Below are 21,733 nucleotides of genomic sequence, written 5' to 3' on the forward strand. Positions count from 1 at the left end.
GGTAGTATGGACAGAACAATTATCTTACACTGTATAATGCCCTACAGAAAATTTCGACAAGACATTTTTAGTAGTACTTGAAAATACATGAGCTGATTTCATAGTTAGAACCCTTTAGACATATTAATGGTTTTGAAACCAGAGCCTTACCCTGGACTATCTTCATGGGCTCAGTGCTGTCAATGGAGTTCTAACAAAAGGAACAATAGGGCCTCAAAGAATAAAAGTCGATGTGTGAAAAAAAAGTTGGAGAGTTGTGAAGAAGAGATAACACACCAACGAGTGTAGCCAGCCTTTAGTCTCAGTCTTCCTAATGATGCAACCCTTTAATACAGCATCTCACAGCTAAATGCCTGCACTTCTAGCCCCAGGGGTTATGATATCCTCTTCTAACTTCCCCAGCCACCCACAAACATGGCATACATTCACACATCCATATCCACATCTACATATGCATCCACATCACATACGCACATGCATACACATGTGCATAAATTAAGATTCAAATTAATCTTTACAAAAGCTGAGGACATGAAGCAGATCCTGTCTTTGTCTCTGCCTCCACCAAGTTCTTTGAGGGAAAAAAAATGAGTAGTTATGTGTCTATATCCATGGGTCTCTAGTCTATAAATTTCTTATAAGATACTAGATTTGTGTGTGAGAGCAATGCTATGAAGAAATGGTGTTAATACTTCTCAGTCAAATTTGAAGAGCATAATAAATATACTTCAAGCTTCTTTGTGTGATTTGCTTTCTAATTTGGTTGTTTTTTTTTTTTTTTATTTGGGGGAGTTTTTTTCATTTTCTTTATTTAATTTACATTTTTTAAAAAATGTTAGTTTTATAGGGAAACTGGACACGCAAAAAGAGAGTCCTATGTACTCTCATATCAAGTTCATCCTAACATCTTGAATCATGCTTGTATAATATATTGAGTACAATTGGAAAGAAGAATGAGCTAATATTGACACACTACTACTAATTAAAGAACACAGCTTATTCTAACTCTTGCTTATTCTAATTATTACTAAGGTTGCAGATGAAAACAGTAATTGAGCATGGACTCATGTGGACCATCCAAAGCCAGGAATGTGTTTGGCAGCTTAACTGCATCTGAAGCCCAGTCTTTCCACTCTGAGCCACCACAAGACAGTTCTCACAGTGTCTCCAAGGTTAAGTAGGATGAAAAAAATTAATTTTATTCCCCAAATTTGCCATCATTTTCCTCTTAATCTGAGGGTAGACTTTTTTTTTCTGACTTGAAGGGAAATTATTTAAAACATTCATGTCACACGACGTTCAGAAATAGGCCAGGCAGTTGATACGAGGCCAGCATATTGGTCACTACATCCTGAATGTAAGAATAGTTCTGTACAGATGCTTGACTGTACATCATCAACCCCCAGACTTCCCATGTGAAACCCTTCCAGCAAGGGCTACCTTCTACCCAGAGCAAAAAAAAAAAAAAAAAAAGTGGCTACAGATTTCATCCCTAAAAGGGAGTCAGAGGAAGTGAGTTTGAGAATTCGTTACTTTCAAAAGCACAGTGCCAAGGCATAAAGCAAACAAGAAAATTTCTAAAAGCAAATCCCATCCAGCTACAGTTTGGAAACCCTGCCCTGAAGAACGGAAACTTTGCTGGTAAACTGGTAAATGGTTCAGGACAGCTGGACCAAAGGCGTTTTTTGTAGTCTGGGAAGTCCCTGCTTACTGTCGGGTTATACTCATCATGGGTGAGACCCCTCCAGGCAAGGATATGATTCTGCATTCCAGCAAGTGGCCTGGGAGACCCTGTAAGCAAGAGAACATGGAATAATCTAACCTACAAAGAAAGGGGCTTTCCATGGATTTCCCAAGAATATGCATTTATCTGAAAAGGAAAGTAGGAGAGAAAGCCTTGCTAGTCAAACAGAAAGCAGGTCTGTCCTCTGCACAGTGCGGCCACTGTTCCGTCTTCATTCTCATGGGAGAGACACCCATGACGCATACTGAAACTCACTATTGGATTCTCATTTGAGATGCATAGCCTACCCGATGAAATGGGCACTTAATAACCCTCTGTCTGAAAGAAAACAATTGAGTTAGTTGCTAGCCAAACATTTCTGTCACTTACCCTGATCAAACATCCACGAGGAAAGAGACTTCTTGGTTTTTTGGTTTTTTTTTTTTTTTTTTTCCCACAGAGTAGCTCTTTCCTGTCCTTTTGCATTTGCTGAGCTGCTCATTATGTCTAAAGCCTGTTTATCTCTGCTGAATGTTTAATCATCAGGCCAGATGACAAAGACAGTGCTGGAGCTGACACTGGTGAGTGGCATAAAATATGTGCCATGTGGTGGTAGTCTGCCTGGCATTGCCCCAAGAGCATCACATGGGTCATTTTGTCGGCTCCTAAAACCAAATTATGGTATAAATGCCCTAATTTGCCTCATTTTACAGATAATAAGAGTAAGGGTCAAAGGGATATTTTATATGTTAAATAAGTGCAAAACAGTGCTGTACACAGAAACTTGAAAGAACAACGTGAGGATATATGTGATGGTTCAGGTGATAACCACAAGCCTAATTTGAGCTCCATTCTTAGATCCTACAGTGGAAGGACATACCTGACTCCAAAACATTTTTTTCTCACCTCCATATGCACACTATGTCATGTATACACCTGCACTTACACACACACACACACACACACACACACACACACACGAGAGGAGTCTTTTTTCAGCTGATGATTAACACGGAGATCCACATTTGGTCAAGATGTAGAGAATAAGATAGTGTAGAATGTTCTGCCATGAAGTGGATATCTGTATGACACTCCTTTACCCTAGGCTCCTCAATTATCATGGTAGATGGGGCAGAAAGATTGTATGAGCCAGTGTTATTGGATGATTCAACAAAGTGTCATCTTCCAGACACAGGCAACAGGACAGCTGCATGCATGAACTCACAATGATTGTGATTACGTGCTCAAGATGTGAACAAGATCAACCTAGACAACAATTCAAGCATGGAGTAGAAGGAGATCATTGAGTCCCAACCCTGATTGAGGAGACATTGGAAATTATTGACTGCTCTGACAGGGAGAATCTTTTTTATTTTTATTTTTTTATTTTTAAGGATCTGGACTGAGAGGCTACTCATGTTTCATTAGATAAGTTTAAATTCTGGCACTTAATGGCAGCACTAGGGAGATAGATAGATAGATAGATAGATAGATAGATAGATAGATAGATAGATAGATAGATGGAAAGATAGTAGATAAATGTAGGGAGCTAGACAGATAGATAAGTAGATAATAGTTTTCAAACAATAAAACAATTCTTTGAAAATTATAAATAAAGGAGTTAGGGAGATGTATTAGTAACTAAAACACTGCAAGCTTAATGTGTTCAACTTGATTCCTGATTCCCAACTAAAGATGGAAGAGGAGAATCACCTCCTGAAGGTTGTCCACTGGCCTCAGGATGCATGTTATGGCATACAGGAGTATGTGTAAATGCACTCACACATACGAAAACATAAAAATAACAAATAAATGTTTAACATATAAATAAAACATGCATATGCATGGAGCTGAGGCAGGAGAACTACTGTGAGATATAAGGTACATAGTTAGAACCTATCTCAAATTAAAACATCAGAAAACTGAAATGACTTTCTTAAGTGATGCTTATCCAGGACTCTCTCATCTAGGCCGTGGGAACATTAGCCCAACACGTATTTCTGGAACTGGGCTGATGACTTAGTTATGTAAGAGCACTTGATATGTAAACACAAAAACCTAATTTGAGATCCCAGTGCCCACATGGAAATCCATATGTGGCCAAGCATAGTCCCGTCACTCCAGGACTGCAGGAGCTAAGATGGAAGAATCACTGAGAGTTGCTGATTACCAGTCTGGCTTCAGATTCACTAAGAACCTGTTTCCAGGGATTCAAATTGAGAGTGATAGAAGAGAATACATAGCATTCTCCACTGACTTTTGCCAAATGTGCACATGAAACTCTATGGTAAGCACATAAGTGTGTATAGCCATATACACAGTAGTATACACCACAAACACATCCACATATATGTGATGTGTGTGTGTGTGTGTGTGTGTGTGTGTGTGTGTGTGTGTGTGTGTGTGTGTACAAAGGAAGAAAGGGAGAGAGAGAGAGAGAGAGAGAGAGAGAGAGAGAGAGAGAGAGAGAGAGAGAGAGAGAGATTATGTTTGGCCTCTTAAAGGCAATAAAGAACATAAGAACTCGTATGCTTCCCACCAGGCTGGAAGGTTCTTAAACTGGAAAGCTTTGACCTCTATTTCTTGTCTCCCCATTCTAAGAACAACGTATGGAATATAACCACTTGTCTTAAACTATGTGAAAAACTAGGTACTATATCTTTGCATTGTGAATCTGGTGTCTATGACAAGGCTCAAACCAGGCCATGTGGTTAAGATGTGATGAGCCTCAGCTTCAGGAAACAGTCAGACACTACTATTAATTATAAACATAGTCCCCACCTAAACAATAAAATAACGTTGCCAGCAGGGAAAACTTGCTTGATGCCTATACTGTGAAGCATGTTCTAAATGGCAATTTCTTCCCTGGTTCAGGTTTGCAACTGAGTGAAGTTCAGATGTTTACCAACTGGTACAAAATCCATGAGAACACTGCAGAGAGATGGAAGAAAATGAAAAACTCAAGTTTGAAGAATGGGTAAATGGAACAAATGTATATGAATCAAAGTAACAGTCCTTCAGATTTTTTATTGTCTTTATTATTTCCTTGGAAGTTAAAGATTGTAAAGATAATATACTAACATATTTACATCTGAATTGGTGTTCTAGCTATACTGTATACAATGCACATCCCTGGATAAAGTCCTTAACTTCATCTATAAATTGAAGATGTAGTTATTATTATGTAGATATCCTGGGCAATAAAGAAACATGGCAAGAACACTGGCATACTTTATTGTTATTTCAAAACAGCTATTGCTATCTATTACATGGAGGATACATGCTGCTTCCTCTGAAAAAACGCAATGGTTTGAGATTAGTGGTGTTAAGTGTTCATGAACTGCAGTTTCCGTGCCCCTGGAAAGCTCAGGATATGGTTTGCTTGCATAAGATGCACAAATGCTCTGTTCTCTACCAGCCTGCATATCTTTAAAATGCAGTTTTATAGTGATTCTGTGTTTGAAAGGTTCCCACCTGTCTTTCTCCTTCTAAATAAGTGAGTTTTGGCCAACAGAAGGAACAGATTTTACCTAAAACATCCTATTTTATAAATGAAAAAAAAAGCATGTTTTAAAAATAACATCACCACTATCTGTAATTACCAATGGTAGAGATGTGTATGAATCAGGTAGACACTCAAATTACAGTCTCCAGAGAAAGTATTTATGGAACTCCCTCAATAGAAATTGCTTGTTACAAGACTGGAATAGTTGGTATGAAATAAACGTTAAATTTATCATCATCTTTTCTGGAGTTCAATTTTTATAAAACTCAAAATAATTGAGACCTGGTCTTCATAAGTTAACTTTAAAAAAAGAGATAATTTCCTAGGAGATATATTTAATAAATTAGATATCTCTTATGATAACAAATATGGTAATGAATGAAATGTAAAAATTCACTCTATTCAGAGAAGTCAATCTTGACTTCAAATATCCAGCTTACAGGAAAAAAATTACAAGAGAATCACACTCCTACTCAAATTCTCATATTGTTCCCTTTTAGCTTTAGAAATGCATACAAGCTGTTCATTTTATGGACATAATGGACAATTGTCAAAAATATCTTCAAAATTGTATTTATGTATTGTAAATTTTAGCTGCTAAATCTAAACATTTGAAAAAAGAAACAGATCATGAACAACAACCAACACATTTGATCTAGGAGAAAACAGTAAGTTCGTTTCAAGACAAGAAGCCTGTATTTAATGGTGTTCTCTTTGGAAAGCTCCTTAACCTTAGACTTCAGCAGTAGGACACCAAATTGCAAAGCCCAGTGGACTTTTATCTTAGGAATTTTCCGAATATCATTTCAGAAAGATCATTATGAAAACATGAACTACATTAACATATCGCTGAGGTTTTTAAATTTAGTTTTCTGAATTTTGTAAATTTGAATCATGTTCACCTCCTCCTCTAAGTCCTCCCCGATGTACTTCCCCTCCCAACCAAACAACTTCCTGTCCTTTTATTTCTAATAATTCTCAAGGCTAGTTTGTGCTGCTGGTACACACTCATGGATGTGTGGCCTTCCCAGGAGTACAGTCAACCTAACAAGAGGTACACTCTTAGAAAGACAGACTCTCTCTCTCTCTCTTTCTCTCTCTTTCTCTCTCTTTCTCTCTCTCTCTCTCTCTCTCTCTCTCTCTCTCTCTCTCTCTCTCTCTCTCTCTCTCTCTCTCTCTCTCTCGCCAGCTATCTCTTGCCAAGAGCTCTTGGACTAGCGACACAACTTTGTATCCAACTCCCCTCTCCATTTCAGGGATTTAGTTGCAGATCTTGTTGGAAATGTTAACATATCCTGTGCACTAACTGTCCTAATCACTGTGAGTTCCTATATGGAAAAGTCCCTGTGTAGTCAGAAGACAGTTCCTCCGAGTTATCTACTGATCCTTACACTCTGCACCATCTCTTCTTCAGTGATCCCTTAAATTATACATTAATATATCATAGGAGAAGCAAGATTGCTATGACTTAAATCCATGTACACCCAGGGTCTCCTCAGTGGGTTTCTACCTTTTACTTGAAGGACAAGAAGAGCTATGAGGAACAGGGAGTGAATATATGTTCTAGATGAGGTTGTTTTTCTTCTGAATAATTCTCTCCTGCTCAGTTTAAAAAAGGAATAATGGTTTTTCGTATGGAACTGTTACCAATTTGAAAGTTAATTATTTTACATTGAGGACATAGGACATTTTCAGCTATATCAAGGTCCCATATTTTAAAATACTTTTTGTTCTCTGTAATACTTTGAGCAAGATCACCAGGCCCATTGAACTACAAACATCCCCCTGTGCATAGTTTTAGAATTTATTTATTTCTTTAATTCTATGATAACTGCTATGCTAGGTTTCTATTTCCTTCTGTCCTTTTTTGTTCAGTAGATAATATGTTTCTCTTAGTTTTATAAAACCCATGTAGAGTGTATGTCAGATGCCCAGGTACTCATATTTGAAGTCTTTACTTCCAGAGATGCTGCTTCAAAAGTAATATCTGGGGGCTTCAGGGTTGTCTTGGTGGATAAGATGATTGCATATAAGCATGAGGATTGAATTCAGATATCCAGAACTCAGGTAGAAGTCTGATGAGTATAAAAGGTCATTTATAACCCCGGCCCTTAATCATTAAATGATACCCCATTTCAATTACTTTATTTGATTCTTCTGTGTTTGCTTATCTAGAACACAGTGAAATATCAGCATATATAATATGGAATACATAATTAAATGTGTTGTATAATAACCCCACTGCATATGAAAACATGAATGTAATACATGCTATATTATGTATACTTAGAATGGCACTTTATATTTAATATGTGCTTAAAATTAGTGTTGAAGTTTGACCTATTCTGGCATATATATCAATTATTTCTATTTTCCAGCTTTACCTGGGAGTAAAGGCTCACAGAGTTTTCTATTTATATGATACCTGAGCAACACATGACAGCCATTTGCTAGAACACTGCCACAGAGAGTATAAAAGTACACACAACAGAGGTGGTGACCAGGATTAGGGCCACTGGAGGGTGAGTACGGGTTTTGGAGAAACCCATTAAGCTAACTGTAGAGCACTAAAACCATAACTTAGATGCTTGACTGCTTGCCTTGCAAGCATGAAGCCCTGGATTCAGTTCCCCAGAACCATACAAACTTGATGCACTGGAAAGTGAGGAATAGAATTTTAAAGTTATCCTCTTGCCTCACAGGGAGTTTGAAGTTGGTATGGGTTATATGAAGCACAATCTTGAAATAAAACAACAACAAAAAACCCAACTCAGCTATGATGGAGAAAACGTTTATTCTGAACAACAGAATGATATAAAGTGATTTTTAACATTTCGTGTCAAGCCATGTCAGAGCGAAGAACAGAGCTCTGATATAGCAACAGATTCCTTAAAACTCTATTCTCAAAATCTTGAAAAATATCTATGTTCTTCTTCGGAGACCTTCATACTCTTCTCAAATCCATCACTCATCTCACACACACACACACACACACACAAATGTATGCTAGTGCTTGTGCATGTGCATATACATAAAACACACATTGGCATACATACACACAACTCATACACACACATGCATATTCAAGCGTGTGTACATATAAACATATGAGCATATATACATGCATTTAAGCCTATATGGAAGACCACACACATAACCTGCATCTTGTAACCCTTCTATAATTCATAGGCTAGAATTTAAAGGAAATATGATATTATTTCATTTCTTGACTTGAAAACATTCTCTCAGAGTGAGAGATGGCTCTATGTTAGATCACTGTTGTTCTTCCAGAAAACTCAAGTTGGGTTCCCAGTACCATGCTGGGTGATATACAACTACCTGTAACTCCAGGCCCAAGTGATCTGACACCCTGTTTGGGGTTTTGCAGACTTCTATAGTCAGGACATTCACTCAAATTGACACACACATGCATATACGCATAAATAAAAGGAATAGAAATAAATCTATAAAGTATTTTAAAAATAAGACTGTGTGTACAATTTTCTTATCATTTGTCATGGTTAAAATTTATGAGGTTTAATGGATCACTAGAGTTTATGTATTTCTGAGAGTAAAACTTCAAGCATGCAAGCAAAAATCCCACTCCAAATAGATCCAAATCCCTGTATAATTACTACAGTCTTAGTAACAAAGGGCTATGTCCCTGTGCTTACACCATTTGGGACAGACTACCAAGGAAGGTTGAAAAAAGAGCAAAAGAGAACTTGTTGTACTCTAATTATTTGTTTTAGGGGAAAGAATCAATTCACATGACAGACCCTCAGCCAAACAGAGCAGCCAACACGAAGAGCCCTTTGTGCAAACCCACTTTAGCCTCCCCTTAGATAAAGAAAGGAAGGAAACCAGAGAGTTTATTTTAAGGACCCTATCCTGTCTTCCATCAGAATGTAAACAAGCATCCCCTCTTCTGGCCAGACTGGGGGGTTCTCCACAGCCTCTCACAGACTGGAAAGCAAGCCATACTGAATAACTGCTGCTGGCAGAAGATAAGGAGGAAAAGAGTGCCCGCATAAGCTTATTTATTTTATCTGTGACTGCAACTGTTGAGGGGCGGGGGCCGTAAATGCCATATACTTTATTCCAGACAGGCTGTCAGCTTCAAAGAGAGGTACATGAAGTGTCTGGGACCCTCCGTCTAGCATTATGTCAAGCCAACCAAGTTAAGCAGAAGTTCTCCAGTGTCTGTGAAATAAAACACACACTCAAAGGTTGCAATTTTGCTGGCAATGCAGGTGTTGCTGGGACGGCCATTGCTTTTTTTTTTTGGGGGGTGGGGTGGGGGGGGTAGGGTGTCAAGATGTGTCAAAGAAGAAACTAACAGAAGAACTGGAGTTTGTGTTAATCCCTGGCCCATGGTAATCCTGGTCCGGAGCATTACTCACTGTAAGGTATTTTAAGAAAGAGGAATTATGTTTTCAGACTGTAAATATGAGTGCAGCAGGTTGAACAGGGATACACCAAATATTTTTCTAGCTGAGGGAGAGCAGTGTAGAATTTAGATGCCAACAGGATGACTAAACAGCCATTTGTCTCATATTTACTCATTTAGGGATAAAGGGAGTGGAAAGAAACAGCTGGTCGGTGATATTTGTATTGGGTGGCAACAAGATATAGCATGCCATAGAAGAGTATTTTAAACCCAAGGGGGATTACAGCAGCATGTCATATATAGATCCTTCAGTGTCTCCATCTCAATCTTTTTTGCCAGTCTATGCACACATACAGAGAAGAACTTTAACTAGATCTCATTGGTGAGGTTTTTGATCATTGGCTTTTCTTCTAGACATTTAATCTTTGGATGGAACTATCTAATGTATGTGTGAAGAGAAGAGAAGACTCTTAATCACAAATTAGAACTTTCATTACCTTAAGAAGAGTAATAGAAAAGAATACAAGTTATGCCATAGTGTCCCCTTATGATGAAAAATGCTTATTCTATCAGTAATAGAACACTGTGTCTTTATTTTCTCATGAGACACAGACCACTGGGCATCCCTGATATTTTTCCCTAAGGTGGTGGTAACCAACTCACAAAAGCCTCCCAAGGACTGAGTTCGTGGAAGCATTCATTTTTTCCATTACTAATACTTCCAAGTCACCCTCCAAAGCCAACTGTCCAGTGTCCGTCCATCCACCAGAAAAATAACCCAACACACAGTTTCTAGAGCAGTGTTTGGGACTGTGGGGATGACATTTAAATTGCCTTTAATGTTTTAGGGAACTCCATTCAGAAGGAACTTCTGTGGTACCACAAAATTTTAGAGCCTAAAGAAAGTTCTGTAGTTCTCCAAGATGTGTATCCCTTTTTGAAGGTTCTTCATCAAATGGTGAGTTGCCTAGCACTCTATAACTATATATTTATTGATTTTTCCCCCTCTGGATCTCCTCATCTTTATGCCAATATTGATCCTCATTTTTCTTGATGATGAGAGGAAAGGACTTTGGGAAGTCTACTGAGAAGAGTAGACAGTAAGTGACTAAGAGAATATGGCTTTGCTGCTGTTGTCTGACTATTTGTCTCTAAATCCCTGGTAGTTATCTCTGTTGTAGAATGGTCATCCTATTCTGTTGGATTCATTTTATTTAATTCCACTTTGTGTTACCTGTTTTTGTTTGTTCATTTTGCTTTCTCTTTTATTGCTTAAATACTGTGGAGCAAAACACACTAGATAGCTGGTGTTTTGATAACTAGTGAAATGGGGTAAGAATGGGGTTCTGGGGTCTCCTTGTGTAGCCTGGTTTTAAATTCAGGATCCTCCTAACAACACAACCTCCTTGCCCTTGTATCACTCTGAAGCTCGTATCTCCACTAAGTCAAACACACACACACACACACACACACACACACACACACACACGCGCGCGCGCGCGCGCGCGCGCGCGCACACACAGGCACCTACACACACAAGCACCTACGCACACATGCTTCAATATTCCTTGGCAATTATTTCATATTATCATTTACTATATATTTGTATCTTAAAGCAATTATTAAAAGCTGATGATGCTTAGAGAGCGCCCCCCCCCCATCCCAACCCCTGCCATTGCTCCTAGAATTTCTTTAATGATGGCACTTTAGTTCTGGGTTGGACACTGTTTTGCAGAGGTGCCTTGTAAAAACACTTTCATCTTACCACCTCACAGAGAATGTAGAAATACTGGCTGATGGCTCCTCTGAGATCCTATGAGGATACATCTTCACAGCTGCAAGGTTGGTACCTTTTACTAAACCCAGACAGGACTTTTATACAGAAGAACTAATATTCTCAGATAAAGAAAGAAATAAAAATGCATTATGTATCAACAAAAATACTCACCATGCTTCTCAATGAAGTTAAATTTGATTTGTGCCAGATCAAGCAGTATAATCAGTACCGGAGGGGACCAGACAGTAATGGTATGAACGGAGTAACTTACATCAACCATGAAACAAAGATTGAGCAGAGAGCCAAGGAAATACTAGAGTGTTGGAGAAATTGGAATTTCTGCTTTGTAAGTCCGTAAAAGAACTTATACATTTATAACTTCTAAAAATCGTATACTCCAGTCTCGGATGATTTTCTGATTGCTTCTAGCATGGCTGTGCTCAAGAGTATAACTTGCTCATGGTTTTATGACATGAAAGGTGTCAATGTACAATGTGCCTCCTTCTCATTCTGTCCTATTAGAATATTAAGGTTTCTGGATAAAAGTCACTGGCTGGGTTCACTGACAAGTACCAAACCCAGAGCCTGGAAGGTGTGGTTTTTCATAGCTCTGCATGTGGTCTTCCCCAAGGAGAGAGTGGTTAGAAAGAGCCTCCTTAAGCTGCTTTCAGCCCAGGGTTAAAGGTCATCCTTAAAGACAATTTGGAGTGGCCTTGGGGCTCTCTAAACTTTAGAATAGGTTGAAAGTGGCAAACTTTGTAGTGATCAATAATGATTGCATTTCAGAGGATGGCTGGGGGCTTAGATGAAGTACCTAGATAAGTCTTAAGGTTTTGTTTGTGTGTGTGTGTGTGTGTGTGTGTGTGTGTGAGAGAGAGAGAGAGAGAGAGAGAGAGAGAGAGAGAGAGAGAATGAATAAATGTATATGTGTCTGTGTGTAAAAGTGTGTGTTTCTCCTGTGTTTGCAATTGGAAAGCCAACCAAAAATGCTACAATTAATTATGCAAAATAGAATTTTTTTAAAAAAAAAGTTAAAATTAAAAACCTTGTTTCCAAGTTTCTATAGCCTAAAATGGTTCTCAACCTTTGGGTCATGATCTCTCCAGCAAACTTCTATTGCCAAAATTATTTACATTTGATTGGGACTCTCTGCAGCATGAGGAAGTGTGTTAAGGGTGGCCACTTTCAGAAAGTTGAGAACTTTTAGGTTAACCTAGCTCGACTGACTGATGTGAAGATCCCTGGAAAGGACTGATCCTCATTCTCTTGACTCCAGGTGATTTTTCTTGAGGTTTTCCCAACCCTAAATGAAACACCCTTTCTGTTTTACTGGAGCAGTTTCAGCTCAGACAAATATCACTTCCCTTTGAAAGACTGAATAAAGTTGAGTTGAGGTTTGCACAGTGTCCCTGATCACCTGGGATCTCCTCCGCATCTCTGGAAAATCAAAGCCTTATATTTAAAATCTGAGAAACTGGGAGAAATACACATACAGGACTGAGGCAAAGACTGCAAGAATCAGTGCTTGCAGGGCCTCTCGGTATGCTGCTCCGCTTACTTAAAACTTAGCCTGCAAAACATTAGTACCCTAGAGATTAGCCTCATCTTCCTTCTTTGAGCCATTTTCTCAGTATTTTCTTGCTACTGTTCAGTTAGTGTAAACTGAGCTACTTAGATAGCTTTGTGAGCTTCAAGGACTTGGTCTTAGCATTATCTCCAGACTTCTGTAGAATCAGTTAAAAAAAAAAAAAATCCTTGCCACAGAAGCTCATGCAGATCTGGAGCCTGCTTTATCTTGCTCACCTTATCTCTCCATTCCTCCAGGCCCAGGAGAATCTACAAGCACACCCCCGACAACCCTGCCTCCCCCAGAAGCCCTCTCTTTAGAGGCTTTTCCTCTCCAGGGAAGCAACTGTTATTCAAATCCACAATCCTTAACTACAGTCCTCCCTAATCCCTCCAAGCCCATTTTGGCTGCATCAAGGATGTCTGGATGATGTTTTTCTATGGTTGTCTCCTTTTTATGTGCTTGTATTTTTCTCCTTTCCTACACCGGAATGTAGTAGACTTAAGGGAAATAGCCAGTTCTTCTGAAGCACCTAACAAGGCAGGTCTGATTTAAGCACACATTTTAGTTTTAATTTTTTAATATCAAGTTAATCAACTATAGAATATATGAGAATGCATACTTGAGGAAGGTTGATGATTTATGAGGAAGACGTTTCATATATATATGTATATATATATATGAAGCGTATATATTTCTTTCCCATATATATATATATGGGAAAGAAAATACATAAAATATAAGTAACAAATGGTCTAAACTGGAGAGTGACATAACAGATTTATATCCGAATGATCTAGTGTGATAAATCTACTCAAAACAGCTACTGAGCTCTCTTAGGTTCACAGGTCATTATATTCATATTTTGCTCTGAAGACCAGCCCCTTCCTTGAAATAGCTTCCAAATTATCTACTCTGCCTCATGAGCTAAGTTTATTTAAGCTTATGCTCTAGGTTCATCAAAACTATTTTTAAAAACCACATAAGTGCTGGGTGTGGTGGTACACGCCTTTAATCCCAGCACTCGGGAGGCAGAGGCAGGTGGATTTTTGAGTTTGAGGCCAGCCTGGTCTACAAAGTGAGTTCCAGGACAGCCAGAGCTACACAGTGAAACCCTGTCTCGAAAAAACCAAAAAAAAAAAAAAAAAACCCAAAAAACAAAAAGCAAAAAACAAAAACAAAAAAAACAAAACACATAAAAAGTAAATTTCTACCACATTTGTTTTATTCGTTGGATTGATGTTTCTTATGCTCATTATAGGTTTAGATATTCATATGTGTTGTGCATTGACTAGTTACAGCATACATTGCATCCATATCAACTGTCTCTACAGTCCCATATTTCTGTCAATGAATCCTTAGGTTATTTCTATCTTACCTATTGTAAAGAGTCCTATGAAAAATGAGTGTGTTTATTTTTTTTTAGGTTAAACGTCACTTTTTATGAAACCAGACACAGATTAAAAAAAAAAAAAAAACACAAATAAATCATTCTGCTTTATGACATAGTACAAAACAGTGGAGGAGATTTTATCTGAGGAATAGATGAAGCTGAAGAATGATAATCTAATTATGAAATTACAGTCACTTATTTACATTGCCTTAGAATATCAGACTTATATGAAGCTTAAAGAGCATTGTAGTATGTTAATATTTATATTTATATTTTTATTAAGTATTTTCTTCATTTACATTTCCAAAGCTATCCCAAAAGTTCCCCATACCCTCCCCCACACACACTCCCCTACCGACCCACTCCCACTTCCTGGCCCTGGCGTTCCCCTGTACTGAGGCATATAAAGTTTGCAGGACCAATGGGCCTCTCTTTCCAGTGATGGCCGACTAGGCCATCTCCTGATACATATGCAGCTAGAAACATGAGCTCTGGGGGGTACTGGTTAGTTCATATTGTTGTTCCACCTATAGGGTTGCAGATCCCTTTAGCTCCTTGGGTAATTTCTCTAGCTCTTCCATTGGGGGCCCTGTGATCCATCTAATAGCTGACTGTGAGCATCCACTTCTGTGTTTGCTAGGCCCCAGCATAGTCTCACAAGAGAGAGCTCTATCTGGGTCCTTTCAGCAAAATCTTGCTAGTGTATGCAATGGTGTCCTCGCTTGGAGTCTGATTATGGGATGGATCCCTGGGTATGGCAGTCTCTAGATGGTCCATCCTTTTGTCTCAGCTCCAAACTTTGTAATGAGTGTGTTTATTAACATTCCTAACATTTCCTTGGCACAGTTTCTACCCTTAAACTTCCTGAGATCAAGTTATGATTACTTTTGTCAAAATTCTCAGTTAGCACTCCTTCACATTGACTTTGTAGAAGACAACAGGATCACTAGGCATCCACTTTTAGATAGATTTTTATTCTTTTCAAAATCAGTAGTTGAAAAAGAGATTGTTGTTGCTATTTTAATCACTTCATCAATGAAGTAATGAGTACCTTCAAAAGTATAGCTGTGTACATTTCTCTGTATAAAATACCAAATTTTACTCATGTTAAATATTTTGAATGTCACAGAGCTACTCACTTTTTGACATATTATTTTGACTACATATTTTTTACTATGACTTAATTGTATTCAGAATATGACAAGAATTTGGTTTATTTAGTCTCCACATGGAATCTATGTCATACTGTAGAAAATGATAAAACTATAAATACTTGTGAATATATGTATACATATATATAAACACATATGTTTGGAAGGCGACATGACAATAGTAATTAAAGAAAAGATGCCATGAGTATGAGAGAAAATTAGTGGAGAAACATAAAAGGTTGTGGAGGGTCAGGATGTGGTGGGGTGGAGGGAAGAAAGGAAGGGGGAACATTGTAATTGTATGCTGATTAAAGTTTAAAAATATTTATTACTAAAATGTCCTATCTTACCTGTGATTTAGAAAATGAAAACTTATCAAAAAGAAAATGTTTTGTAGATATTATTTCTTCATTAATAGTATACAAGGATTCTGTAACAAAATAACTTGAAAAGTAAATTTATAAAGAGGAAATGTTTATTTTTGCTAATGACTACAAAGGTTTCAAACTATATACTACTGTCTGGGGGTCTGCCAAGGAGAGTCTTGTGGCAGACTACAGAGCCATAAAGTTGCTCAACACAGAACCTAGGAAAAGAGAAGAGAAAAAGAGAAGAAACAGAATAAGAAGACAGTGAAGGGAAGAGAGACAGACAGAGACAGACACAGAGACAAAGGATAGAGAGAGACATAAAGAAGCAAAGATAGACACACACACACACACACACACACAGAGGAGATAGAATATTTTCAGAATCCAAGTATTTCCTTCCAGGAAGTTCTTCCAATGACCTCCTTCTCCTTGACTCTTCCTTCTAGAGGTTCTATTATCTTCTGATACTTTCACAATCTGGGAACAATGCTTTTAGTATGTGGGTTTGTTAATACATTCAGTGTTTCACTTGTAGTAAGAAGACTGGTTAAATCTACCCAATATGATAGGTCTGTATTTTCTTGATGGAAAATTTTCATCTTTGAGTTCAATGGGAATATTTATCCAATGTCTAAACAAAGCTATGGGCAGAAAGTGTGTGTGTGTGTGTGTGTGTGTGTGTGTGTGTGTGTGTGTGTGTGTGTGTGTGTGTGTATGAGAGAGAGACAGAGAGAGAGAGACAGAGAGAGAGAGACAGAGATATACTGTCTTGTTTCTCACCTGTCAGATATCACAACCCTTCGCTGCCCAAATCCAATATCTATAATTATTTTAGGCATTTTGATCATTTTCAGTTTCTTACCTGTTTGGCATAGAAAGCCAGTTATTCCACCATAATCAGGAAAGGAATTCAAATGTTTTGAATCTTTGAATGTGCTTTTGGCTTTCAGACTGTTTGGTAATTGTTTGTTTAATCATTCATGTATTTATTGTTCCATACCTGTAATAAGATTCTGCCTGCCTGGTACACATTATATTTGATATGAGATGGAGTGGGAGGCATAGACATACATAACTGCACAAACATTTATAAAAAAGATATATGAAAATATTTTAGAATGTTTTAGAAATGCGTGTGATTATATGGAACTCAGAAGATTTCACTAATAATTCTTAGGAAGGTTCCAGTAGATTCTATATATGTTCTGCAAAGCCTTTCCTATGCCTCATAGTATGAATTTTACTTTTTCTCTTTGTTCTCTGAATAATTCATTCTAAATTCCAACCTCCTCATTTTTAGTAGACATCTAAAACCATGTTACCTTTTGCCAGCCTCCTAAATATGTATCAACAATGAACAGGGAATGAAGTGTTTTCTCTTTGGGTGTTGTTGCTTACTTTAGCAGCTCCAGTGTACAGATAAGTAAACTACATGATTAAGTTAGATGTACACCTTCCCACTTGCAATTTTTATTCGCAATAGCCCATATGCAGGCATGCAACATGAGTCAGAATTCTGGCCAAACTATATTTAAAACACAAAGTCTGAAACTCTTTCTTGGAAATATGAAAAGATAGCATTTATATTAATTCTTGAAACACTTAATAACTTTTTTGAAAAGATGATAAAAACAAGTACTGCTTACACCCAGAGATGTGTGGCAGGCTTAGCATCACTACGATATAATTACCATTTGTTTTGAGGCATCTTTCTTTCTTTTTTTCTTTTTTTTCCCCAACATTTGTCTCTACCTTAAACTACAGATGTGAGGTCTACATGTTTATTTCAAATCAAATTTAAAACTCAGAAAATACTTGCTTTGTTCATTTCAAAGATTTTTTTTCATTTCATTTTTTATTAGATATTTCCTTCATTTACATTTCAAATGCTATCCCGAAAGTCCCCTATACCCTCCCCACACCCTGCTACCCAACCCACCCACTCCTGCTACCTGGCCCTGGCATTCCCCTGTACTGGGGCATATTATCTTCACAACAAGGCCTCTCCTCCCAGTGATGGCCAATTAGGCCATCTTCTGCTACATATGCAGCTAGAGACACGAGCTCTGGGGGTACTGGTTAGTTCATATTGATGTTCCTCCTATAGGGTTGCAGACCCCTTCAGCTCCTTGGATACTTTCACTAGCTCCTCCATTGGGGGCCCTGTGTTCCATCCACTAGATGACTGTGAGCATCCACTTCTGTATTTACCAGACACTGGTATAGAGGCATGTTTCTTTAGCCTAGTATTCCATATATAGGTCCCATCTTAAAATAATCTTTATTATAGAAACTTGGAAATACAAAATACGCCATGGACTAAAACTAACCAGACATGAAGTCTACATCTTAATGACCTTCTATAGTTAGAATAGCCATTCTAGAGACATGACGCTTCGCAATATTTTTTCTAGCAGGAAACAAAAAAATCTAGTTCCTAATATATTTAGAAAGATGAAGTGGATGTGGACAAGCAATGGAAAGAAGGATGAAAAGGAGAAATGGGGGATGAATGTCATCCAAGAACATTGGGCACATGTAAATATCTTAAGGAAAGTGACTGTTTTGCATAATTAATATGTACTAAATAAAAATGAAGTAAAAATTAACGTGTGTTATAATTTTCTTGTGCTGCCTACAAAAAAATACATTTTAAAAATAGATTCTGAAAACCATGCATAGGATCTTTCTAACAACCTGGGTTCAAGCCCTGGAACATGCATGGTAGAAAAAGAGAATCAGCTCCAATGAGCTGTCTCTGACCTCCAAAGACTCATGTTCTCTCTCTCTCTCCCTCCCCCCGCCCTCTCTCCCTCTCTCTCTCTCTCTCCCCCCCTCTCTCTTTCTCTCTCTCTCTCACACAGAGAGAGGGGGGAGAGGGAGAAGGAGGGAGGGAGGGAGGGGGGAGGGAGAGACAGGGATTGAATAAATAGATAAAAAGTCTACTTCTTTACATGTTCTTCCTATTCATGTTCATGTATCTTTTCCCTTTCTGTGTATTTGTGTGTCCCATGGTTTCTTCTGTTTGGCCAGTTGCTCTACTTTTCCTTGTTTTTGCTAATTTTGAGAGAAAGTAAGATCTAGCCAAACATGCTATTTGCCAACAAATCTCTGTGAAAATTGCCCTTGGTTTCTGTCTCTGCCCATTTGGCTGCTGTCTCAATCCTTTGTTCAGATTAATAGCTGCGACGAGAAGGGGAAGAGGGAAAGTAATTTCTCGTGTTGTACAGCCACATCCTTGTCCAGTCATGCACTCATGTGCTTCTGCTGATGCAAAATGAGATTTGCTTTAATCCCTAAAGTCTGATCCCTTATCACTGTACAAATTCCACCGTGTTTTCTCCTAGCAGAGTCAGGGCTATTCCCATCCATGCATTATCCTTTCCTCTAATGACCTGGCTTCTGAAGACATAACCTGTGGTTGTTGTGCTCACTGTGCTGTTAGGAGAATGAGAGAGGATGATGGTTGGCATCTATATGTTTATGGTTTTATATTGGGTACGTTAAAGTTGGACAGAGGCAAAAAAGAGAACACTGTGACCCCCCAAATATAGGACTAGGCATTAAGTTGAGATAGCCTAGTGAATCTCCTGTTTATAAAAAATTAAGCAGGACTGGAATTTAGGTCTGTTGAGTGAGATTTCCACAATTTAGATAAAAGACATGGATTTAGACTCTCAGCTTAAAAATGTAGAACCATAAAATATCTGTTTATACTGCTAGATACACAAAAAGATCTACATAGTCTTCTCAAAGATGTCAATACCCACACCTCCAGCAACTTAAATGATAGACTCTATGATAGAAGTAATATAAAGAGCACAGTTTCTAATGCAAGCATTATAGGATGATTCTCATAGCTGGATCTACTTCCATATGAATCATATATAATCATATATAATCATAATAATATGGAAGGCTGGGGGATGCACAAAACAGAAGATGTGGTCCAGCTCACATGCAGACAAGGGAGTATCCCTCACTTTGGTATGGACACTGCAGTCTTGTTCATTCAGCCTCAGATCAAATTATCCCCTTGGCAACCTTATGCTGGTGAGTCATGCTGGGCTGGCTGTCAACTTCAGCTGGTAATCCCACTCACATGAGCAGCTGTTTAGCTGCTTCTCCCCCATTCTAGTTAGGTGTAGTGCAGCTCACAGCCTGAACTGAGTTTACAGAGCCCTAAAATTGTTTCATTTACCGGCATGGAAAAGTAACACACAGCATAATGACCATGACACAGAGCTGAAGCCATCTTAAACTGCTATTAATTTGTCATTTAAAGCTAAAGTATGTATAAATCAGACAGGAATTAGACGTAATGTCTATTTCCTCAACCTGTCATATCCAGAATCAACAATTTTCTTCTGTCTTCCTGATGAAAAACAGAGAAAGACCACCCAGACACTTTGAAACCATAGTCTTTCTACAGAGGCCTCACAGGGAAACTGGGGTATTTCAGCACAGCACAGGAGGAATGGGCTGGTCACATAGACTTCTTTAAACATAGATTTGACACTTGTATGCTACAGTTTGCAAAGAAGTGTCCTCCACATTGACCTGGCCACACTGAGCAGAAGCTGACATTTTCTGAGCACATTCTCTACTTAAATGCAAGCACTTTGTGAGTCCTATTTTATTTCATCATTATGACAACTTTGCAAGCTACACACACACACACACACACACACACACACACACACACACTTTCTGTTTTATAGACAGAACTGATGCAGTAGAACAGGGAGGGGGATAAGAATATTCTGTCAGATTGGACAGAAAACAAATAAATGACACAGGACTTGATTTGATTTTTCACTTTGTCTGGATTTAAGAACTAATGAATTACTGCAAACTGATTATATAGACTCCACTTGGCAGTGCTTAAAAAGCAGTGAACTGGGAGAAATAAGGTCTCCAGTGGATGTGATCTGATTCCTACAGGGAAGAGAGATGGTCAGATAGCACACTTACTCTGGACATATTCTAGAACAATGCCAAATGAATATTCAAGTCCATGTTAAGGCCTTTAAAAATGATTGGAAATTTTATCATTAAAACTACCAAACTTGGAACTTTTGATTATTCTGAAAAAGTCTAATATGTTCCTGAGGAAGAGGGAACAGAAAGAATATGAAACAGAGTATGGAAAGAAGTTTTAAGAAATGTTCACTTTTGATATAATATATAAAATGCTGCTTTTTTGGTATAATATGTCTATTACATTCAACTTACTGCAGCCATGGTCACCTGAAGTTTGCATGAGATCAAGCCAACATCATCAGAATTCCAATAGACAACACTAACTGAACTCAGTGGATTATTTATAAAATAATAAAAATGAATGACAGGGAAAGAAGGTGGGGACACACTGAAGATGTTTGTGTGTAGTGTGTCGTTTTTGCTCCCCTGCATTAAGCTTCTGGTGGACAATGCTACCAGCCGCATCCAAGTTCCCTCAGATCCACAGATGAAAGACACACACATACATTAGCTTCTTCTCATATTGTTTTAGCACTTCTATTCTTCCATGACTAGTGTGCACTTCCCAGCGCTCTTAGCTCAGCACCCTAAATCTACCCTCAACTTTAGATGCTCAGTTACCTTCTCCTAGTTCAGCAACCCAAAACTGGCCTCAAATTTAGTTGTGTTTCTAATCTCCCACCTAGGGAAGTGGCATATGGCTGCTCTGCACAAGATCTTAGATGGCTGGCCACCTTTTCTCCCTCCAAAACATGACAAAATGTTTTCTCTCCTCCCTTGCATCTGTTAGCCAACCTGTGAGAAAACTGGAAGTTCTGCTTATTTTGCCTAACTCATTGACTGCTAGCATCTTTATTGATGGATCAAGAACCA

Source organism: Mus musculus, chromosome 15 (assembly GCF_000001635.26).
Source record: "Mus musculus strain C57BL/6J chromosome 15, GRCm38.p6 C57BL/6J".
In the NCBI taxonomy this organism is placed as follows: domain Eukaryota; kingdom Metazoa; phylum Chordata; class Mammalia; order Rodentia; family Muridae; genus Mus; species Mus musculus.